The 10012-nt window shown below is 36.6% G+C and overlaps 1 protein-coding gene across 2 annotated transcripts in view; it reads left to right on the top strand.

Annotated features, from left to right (window-relative positions):
- Positions 1 to 3541: 3541 nt before the first annotated feature.
- Positions 3542 to 10012, top strand: part of FBXO40 (F-box protein 40) — a 42733-nt gene continuing 36262 nt past the window's right edge. The window contains exon 1 of one of the 2 annotated variants that reach the window (XM_063441914.1): positions 3542 to 3620. The gene's annotated coding sequence lies outside the window, so the exon portion shown is untranslated. The remainder of the gene's footprint in view (positions 3621 to 10012) is intronic. The other variant, XM_063441908.1, reaches the window with a different exon arrangement.

Raw genomic sequence — 10012 nt, 5'->3', positions numbered from 1 at the left:
AAACCAGTCTGAAAGGGGCCAAGAACCAAGCATGACGTAGAAATAACTATCCAGACCCAAATTGGATACCGGATATGCAGCTAAAGGGTAGTTGCTAAAGGCAAGGGATTACCGTGATCCCCTGTTGGCGTCTGAGCCCTGGTCCTTGTATGTGCATCAGAGCGGAATTGGAGATGTGCTACTGCTGGGATGGAGCCAACTGAGGTTGCCTGCCCGGTAACTTAGTAGAAGCCTTGCCCCTCAGGGTGTGATGTTTAGGGCCTTCACTCTTCCAATCAAATTAATGTGCATGTATACTGGTGTCACCTCCGGGAATATGGCAGCCTTGTCAATAGTGGGTGCTGGGCTTTCCATCATTAATATTCCACCAGGCCTGAGGCCAAAGGGTGGTTCGGGCACAGGCTAACCTCGGCCTATCATTAGGGCACAGGCAGAGTTGGCCAAACAAATGGGCACAGACAGAGCAGGCCAATCAAATGGGCACAGACAGAGCAGGCCAATCCAATGGGGCACAGGCATAGCAGGCCAATCAAATGGGCACAGACAGAGCAGGCCAATCCAATGGGGCACAGGCATAGCAGGCCAATCAATGGGGCACAGGCATAGCAGGCCAGTCTATGGGGCACAGACAAAGCAGGCCAATCACTGAGGCACAGACATAGCAGGCCAATCACTGAGGCACAGACATAGCAGGCCAATCACTGAGGCACAGACATAGCAGGCCAATCAATGGGGGACAGACATAGCAGGCCAATCAATGGGGCACGGACACAGCAGGCCAATCAATGGGGCACAGACATAGCAGGCCAATCAATGGGGCACAGACAAAGCAGGCCAATCACTGAGGCACAGACATAGCAGGCCAATCAATGAAGCACAGACAAAGCAGGCCAATCACTGAGGCATAGGCATAGCAGGCCAATCAATGGGGCACAGGCATAGCAGGCCAATCAATGGGGCACAGGCATAGCAGGCCAATCAATGGGGCACAGGCATAGCAGGCTAATCAATGGGGCACAGACATAGCAGGCCAATCAATGGAGCACGGACAAAGCCATCCTCGCAGGAGTTGTGTTCTGCCAGCACCAGGGGGAAAATCTGCGTGGCTAGAGCCCCCTTTATATAATATATATATAGAATCTTGGTGGTAAATTGGTGCACAATCCCCTGAAATACTAAACCTTCATGGTCGAGTGAAAGTGCGCTAAGAGCATGAAATAGGAATGCTGGCCATCCCCTAAACGCCCTGCAGGCACTGGGCACTGGAGTATCCATGTTGTAAAAATGTTGTAGTACAGATTAAATAGAACCCAAACTGCATCCCAACCTAGTTTCTTGAGCATAATACTTTAGAATGGTTGCTATGGTGACTGGTTTGGGTAAAATCCGATGCAAGGAAAATATATAACCGCCTGATATGGTCACATGAAAACTGTCCCGACAGTATGTAGTATGATTTAATGTAAAAAATGGTGACATAAGTAACTGCTTGCTTTAAACACAAAGGAAAAGCAAGTACATAGAAAACTAAAACACTCAATAAGAAAATTGAAAGACTAAGCTGTAAACTTATGACAGCCAAGTATGAGGATATATGCATTGATTTTTAGTTACCAAAAAGTAATGTTGAGTGTCTACTAAGCTTTACTTACTGTAGGTACAAATTAAGTACGAATGCCTATTAAGGCAGAATAGTAACACAAAGTCAGGTAGTAGCCTGACTTCCATCGGGGTAAGAACCCCATAAACAGGCCTCTATAGAGGCATGCACAGCCGGGGGAGGGGTCATGATGAAAGCGCCCCCTCCTCTACCCGGTCGGACACACGCGGTCCGGAGTCAGAGACGGCCGCGACACGCAGCAACGTGTGGAAGAAACTCCATCCGTCGGGTACTCTTACTCGATCACGAGTACCCCAGGGACCGGCAGGAAAAGCACCGGACCGCCGGAGGTGACTCCGCGGTCCCGGAGCCCGGGAGGTCGGAGGGGGTGAGACTGTCAGCCTCCAGCCGACCCCGGGCGGCACATATACAGCCCACCATAGAGGTGCAGAGGCAACATGAAACACGGAAATATAGTTTCTGGGGGATAGCAGAGGGGGTAGAAAACACGGGTATAGTAGCGGAAAAAGCCTACCAAGACTCCCCCCGCCCCCCCGAATCCATGCACAAACATATATAAGAAATATAAGTCATAGATAGCTGACAAAGCAATTACAAAGATGGCTATCAGATAAGAATGCAGGCAGATGATTAATAGGGTATCTGCCATGAAATGACATGAACACCTTACAGCGAGGCATGCTATGTGTGTAGGAATAAAGCTACAGAAAATTATTAAGTTCCCAGACAGATAAATCTAAATTACTGCATTTAATCAAATCAATCCCAAAGCCACCAACTAATATAAGCAGGAGGCAGTGGTACTCTGACCTGTACTGATGCGGAGCAGCAAAGAAAGAGGAAATGATGCATGGGGAGGGGAGTTTTATAGTACCTAACTTTTCTCTGATTGGTTGTTTTTCTGTGCTACTGTGGAGTAAAGAGAGACTTAAGCCAATACGAAGCCTCATGTTATAAAATTGGCTGGAAATTGGCACTCTGATTTTGGAATTTCCCTGGTTTTGGAAGGGTTGAAATGGTAGTGCATGCCATTTCCATGCCTGATGACATAAACAAGTTAACAGGGTGGTTAGATATGGTACTATGTCTGAAATGTATGATAATAATCATTTAAAAATCCATCCAGGCCAGGGGACTTGTGTTTAGGGAGGTCTCGTATAGCCTCAAACACTTCTTGATTCAGTGTGTGTGAGAAATGCAATGTGTGTGTGCTGGGAATGCAGTGTGTTTAGGGGATGCAGTGTGTGTAAGGGATGCAGTGTGTGTGTGTGTGTGCTGGGGATGCAGTTTGTGTGTACTGGGCATGCAGTGTTTGTGTACTGGGATGCAGTGTGTGTAGAGACGCAGTGTGTGTGCTGGGGATGCAGTATGTGTGTAGGGGATGCAGTGTGTAAGGAACGGAGTGTGTGTGTGTGTGTTTGTGTGTAGGGGATGCAGTGTGTGTGTGTGTGTTTGTGTGTAGGGGATGCAGTGTGTGTGTGTAGGGGATACAGTGTGTACGCGCACAGGGGATGCAGAATATATATATAGATGTTTACTGCAATAGAGGCTATAATTTGTGTGAAGGGGGATTCATTTTTGAATCTATCTTAGATCATGCAATATGACATTACCAATTCTTGTCTGTGATCTTGTCACCACATTTGAGAAAGAGAATGACACAAAACCTGCGAACAGTTTCACTTCTTTGCCTACGTTTAATTGGAAGATTTTACCCAGGATTAACGCGCAGTAAGAGCCTAGCTTGGCCAAGTTCATAGTTTCACTCAGTAAAACACAAAACATGAGATGAGTAATTAAAGAATGTCACATCATATCACTGCAGAAATAGTTAATATCTCCTGGTCTATATTTGACTTCAGGCCCAAAGAGTTATTTTTAAGCTCCCAAACACATGCCACATGACTCCCGTCTCCTATGCAGACGTTTCTCCTGCAGACTTCCACTTCACTGGTGAAAGCAAGCGGCGTGAAGGATTAGGGTGTTTGGATGACTTCAGGTAAGGAACGTCTAATGGGAAGGATGCGTGTCACATAATATGACATAAAGTAACAGGGTAATTATAAAGCACAAACAAACCCATTCTTCCTTGTAAAATAAAAGAAATGTGGCATTTTAGTGATTTTTACAATGTTTAGTAAACTTTATATTGGTTCTGAAATGTGAGAATTATTAGAGCAAATAAATTTATTCTGATTTAATATGTCAATTGCTCTCGTTGGAAAAATCAAATATATGGATATGAGGACATATCAAAGTGACACTATAAACGTTACAATACAGTATGAAACGTAAAACGTGCTTGTTTTGTATATTGTGAGACGCATTTAATAACAAACCCAAAACATATACTTTGTACCACATTTCCCTCTCACCATTTAACAATAACAGGTAACGATAGTTCATTTACTCCTATTCACAGCTCATACATTTTTCTTTAGAGAAAATGAACATTTTCTAGACAGTTTCACCTTGAAGCGGGTCATGGTACAACAGCGAATATAAAGTCAAGATTTCTATTTGAACACAGTTTGTACCCATTTATTGCAGTAAATATTCTTTGTCTGTGGAGGTTTTGCATAATAAATCAATTTTTACTAGTAATGGCGTGTGTCCTTGGAAGGACAAAAGGTGACTGAAATGACAGGCTGGGAAGGCCCAACATCCCTGCGTTTAAACTCAGTGACAAATCAAAAAAACTGAAACATAATAACTAATAACTAATACTGTGTATTGTTAATATTACTGAGCATTATTAATACTGTGTGTTATTATTACTGAGCATTATTAATACTGTGTATTGTTAATAATATTACTGAGCATTATTAATACTGTGTTAATAATATTACTGAGCATTATTAATACTGTGTATTGTTAATAATATTACTGAGCATTATTAATACTGTGTTAATAATATTACTGAGCATTATTAATACTGTGTTAATAATATTACTGAGCATTATTAATACTGTGTTAATAATATTACTGAGCATTATTAATACTGTGTTAATAATATTACTGAGCATTATTAATACTGTGTATTGTTAATATTACTGAGCATTATTAATACTGTGTTATTAATATTACTGAGCATTATTAATACTGTGTTAATAATATTACTGAGCATTATTAATACTGTGTTAATAATATTACTGAGCATTATTAATACTGTGTATTGTTAATATTACTGAGCATTATTAATACTGTGTTATTAATATTACTGAGCATTATTAATACTGTGTTAATAATATTACTGAGCATTATTAATACTGTGTATTGTTAATATTACTGAGCATTATTAATACTGTGTATTGTTAATATTACTGAGCATTATTAATACTGTGTTATTAATATTACTGAGCATTATTAATACTGTGTTAATAATATTACTGAGCATTATTAATACTGTGTTAATAATATTACTGGGCATTATTAATACTGTGTTAATAATATTACTGAGCATTATTAATACTGTGTTAATAATATTACTGAGCATTATTAATACTGTGTATTGTTAATATTACTGAGCATTATTAATACTGTGTTATTAATATTACTGAGCATTATTAATACTGTGTTAATAATATTACTGAGCATTATTAATACTGTGTTAATAATATTACTGAGCATTATTAATACTGTGTATTGTTAATATTACTGAGCATTATTAATACTGTGTTATTAATATTACTGAGCATTATTAATACTGTGTTAATAATATTACTGAGCATTATTAATACTGTGTATTGTTAATATTACTGAGCATTATTAATACTGTGTATTGTTAATATTACTGAGCATTATTAATACTGTGTTATTAATATTACTGAGCATTATTAATACTGTGTTAATAATATTACTGAGCATTATTAATACTGTGTTAATAATATTACTGAGCATTATTAATACTGTTTATTATAAATAGTACTAAGCATTATTAATACTGTGTTAATAATATTATTGAGCATTATTAATACTGTGTGTTATTAATATTACTGAGCATTATTAATACTGTGTTAATAATATTACTGAGCATTATTAATACTGTTTATTATAAATAGTACTACGCATTATTAATACTGTGTTAATAATATTACTGAGCATTATTAATACTGTTTATTATAAATAGTACTAAGCATTATTAATACTGTGTTAATAATATTACTGAGCATTATTAATACTGTGTTAATAATATTACTGAGCATTATTAATACTGTGTTAAGAATGTGTGTTATTATTACTGAGCATTATTAATACTGTGTTAATAATATTACTGAGCATTATTAATACTGTGTATTGTTAATATTACTGAGCATTATTAATACTGTGTTAAGAATGTGTGTTATTATTACTGAGCATTATTAATACTGTGTTAATAATATTACTGAGCATTATTAATACTGTGTATTGTTAATATTACTGAGCATTATTAATACTGTGTTAAGAATGTGTGTTATTATTACTGAGCATTATTAATACTGTGTGTTATTAATATTACTGAGCATTAACAATACTGTTTATTATTAATAGTACTAAGCATTATTAATACCGTGTGTTATTAATATTACTGAAAATTAATAATCATGTGTTATTATTACTGAGCATTAATAATACTGTGTGTTATTAATATTACTGAACATTAACAATACTGTTTATTATTAATAGTATTAAGCATTATTAATACTGTGTGTTTTTAATATTACTAAGCATTAACAATACTGTGTGTTATTAATATTACTGGCCATTAATAATACTGTGTGTTATTAATAATACTGTGTGTTAGTATAAATAATGCTCAGTAATGTTAAACACATAGTATTAATAATGCTCAGTAATAATATTTATGTGTTATTAATATTACTGAGCATTATTAATACTGTGTTAAGAATGTGTGTTATTATTGCTGAGCATTATTAATACTGTGTTAATAATATTACTGAGCATTAACAATACTGTTTATTATTAATAGTACTAAGCATTATTAATACTGTGTGTTATTAATATTACTGAGCATTAATAATACTGTGTTAATGATGTGTGTTATTATTACTGTGCATTATTAATATTACTGGCCATTAATAATAATGTGTTAATAATATTACTGAACATTAATAATACTGTGTGTTAGTATAAATAATGCTCAGTAATGTTAAACACACAGTATTAATAATAATAAATAATAATAATGAATTAAAAATAATGTTCAGTAATAATATTTATATGTTATTAATATTACTGAGCATTATTAATACTGTGTTATTAATATTACTGAACACTAATAATACTGTGTGTTATTAATGTTACTGAACATTAATAATACTGTGTGTTATTAATATTACTGAGCATTAATAATACTGTGTTAATAATATTACTGAGCATTATTAATACTGTGTATTGTTAATAATATTACTGAGCATTATTAATACTGTGTATTGTTAATATTACTGAGCATTATTAATACTGTGTTAATAATATTACTGAGCATTATTAATACTGTGTATTGTTAATATTACTGAGCATTATTAATACTGTGTTATTAATATTACTGAGCATTATTAATACTGTGTTAATAATATTACTGAGCATTATTAATACTGTGTTAATAATATTACTGAGCATTATTAATACTATGTTATTAATATTACTGAGCATTATTAATACTGTGTATTGTTAATAATATTACTGAGCATTATTAATACTGTGTTAATAATATTACTGAGCATTATTAATACTGTGTATTGTTAATATTACTGAGCATTATTAATACTGTGTTATTAATATTACTGAGCATTATTAATACTGTGTTAATAATATTACTGAGCATTATTAATACTGTGTTAATAATATTACTGAGCATTATTAATACTATGTTATTAATATTACTGAGCATTATTAACACTGTGTTAATAATATTACTGAGCATTATTAATACTGTGTTAATAATATTACTGAGCATTATTAATACTGTGTTAATAATATTACTGAGCATTATTAATACTATGTTATTAATATTACTGAGCATTATTAATACTGTGTTAATAATATTACTGGGCATTATTAATACTGTGTTAATAATATTACTGAGCATTATTAATACTGTGTTAATAATATTACTGAGCATTATTAATACTATGTTATTAATATTACTGAGCATTATTAATACTGTGTATTGTTAATAATATTACTGAGCATTATTAATACTGTGTTAATAATATTACTGAGCATTATTAATACTGTGTATTGTTAATATTACTGAGCATTATTAATACTGTGTTATTCATATTACTGAGCATTATTAATACTGTGTTAATAATATTACTGAGCATTATTAATACTGTGTTAATAATATTACTGAGCATTATTAATACTATGTTATTAATATTACTGAGCATTATTAATACTGTGTTAATAATATTACTGAGCATTATTAATACTGTGTTAATAATATTACTGAGCATTATTAATACTGTGTTAATAATATTACTGAGCATTATTAATACTATGTTATTAATATTACTGAGCATTATTAATACTGTGTTAATAATATTACTGGGCATTATTAATACTGTGTGTTATTAATATTACTGAGCATTAATAATACTGTGTTAATAATATTACTGAGCATTATTAATACTGTGTTAATAATATTACTGAGCATTATTAATACTATGTTATTAATATTACTGAGCATTATTAATACTGTGTTAATAATATTACTGGGCATTATTAATACTGTGTGTTATTAATATTACTGAGCATTAATAATACTATGTTAATAATAATACTGAACAGGTCATGATCTTGTGCAGGTCAGATAGGAGACTTATGCCAGGGTTGTTATTTGAGACTTTATTGGTGCTTTTTAGACATTTTATGCAACTTGAGGGAAAACAGACTTTAGGCATTTTGCCACAAAACAAGATACTTGCAAAATGATAGAGAGTTTGTGATCTCCAGGTAGGGTTGAAACCAGGGGCGGACTGAGAACCCTCAGGGCCCCCGGGCAAAATAAATCAAGGGCCCCCTTACAGGCCCCACCCATACTCCGCAGCAAGCGCCACCCATGTCCCGCCTCCATGCACCGCCTCCAGCCACACCCTACCCAATCTTTAGACACAAGGAACAAAAGTGCAATAATCCCTTCAAGGCCCCAGTAGAGACTACAATTGGGGGCTAATGGGCCATGGAGGGGGGTCTTTCTAGCAGAGGCTCCTTTAGAGAGTGTGTTAGAAAGAATACCCTCCAGGCCCCATTAGAGACTACAATGGAGTCTAATAGGCTTGGAAGGGGGTCTTTCTAACAGAGGCCATCTCTGTGTCCCTGCTGGAAACAGTCGCCTCCAGGCCCCAGTAGAGACTACAATTGAGGGCTAATGGGCCATGGAGGGGGGGAGCATTCTAGCAGAGGCTATCTCAGTGTCCTTTAGAGAGTGTGTTAGAAAGAATTTCCTCCAGGTCCCATTAGAGACTACAATGGAGTCTAATGGGGCCTGGAGGGGGGTCTCTCCAACACTCTGGTTCCTATTCACAATATAGCAACACAACATAGCTCGCTGATACCTAGGCCAAGTTGGCTCCTCTTACCTTAATTACTGTTGCTGGCTGGCAGTCTGTGGGCTTGCTGGAAGACTGTGGGCTTACTGGCTGCGGCTGGCAGGCTGTGGGCTTGCTGGCTACTGCCGGCAGGCTGTGGGCTTGCTGGCTGCGGCTGGCAGGCTGTGGCTTGCTGGCTGTTGCTTGCTGGCTGGCAGGCTGTGGCTTGCTGGCTGGCAGGCTGTGGCTTGCTGGCTTTAAGCCTAACTGGTGGCCTGTGGGCTGGCTGGCTGGCTACTGGCCAGCCTGTGGGCTGGCTGGCCAGCCTGTGGGCTGGCTGGCCGGCCTGTGGGCTGGCTGGCTTGCTGGCTACTGGGGCACTCGTAGATTATTTAAAGAAATAATCCATGCACAATAACCACTACTGCTCTGTGTAGTTGTTATGGTGCCAGGAGGGCCGGGCCCCCCTCCTAGAGTAAGTAGTCAAACCGTTTAAGAACAGTTTGACAACTTACCTGGGGTCTGCTGGGATATGAGGCTGTAGTAGGGTATAGGAGCAGTGGTACAATGTGTAAGGGGTGCAGTGTGTGTGAGAAAGGTTCAGTGTGTGTGAGGGGGTGTAATGCGTGAATGTGTAGGGTGTGTGGGGCAATGTGTGTACGAGGGGGCTGTGTATGTGTGTGGCAATGTTAGTATGGGGGGCTGTGTGTGTATGGGTGGGCAGTGTATGTGTGTGTGTGTGAGGCAATGTGTGTAAATGTGTATGGCCTGTGTGGGGGCAGTGTGTGTGTATGGGGGGCAGTGTGTGAATGTGTATGGTGTGTGGGGGCAGTGTGTTTATTGGGCTAGAGTTCACTCT

Source organism: Pelobates fuscus, chromosome 1, assembly GCF_036172605.1.
Source record: "Pelobates fuscus isolate aPelFus1 chromosome 1, aPelFus1.pri, whole genome shotgun sequence".
NCBI lineage: Eukaryota > Metazoa > Chordata > Amphibia > Anura > Pelobatidae > Pelobates > Pelobates fuscus.
The sequence above is the reverse complement of the archived record's forward strand: the minus strand, read 5'-3'. Positions and strand labels throughout refer to the sequence as shown.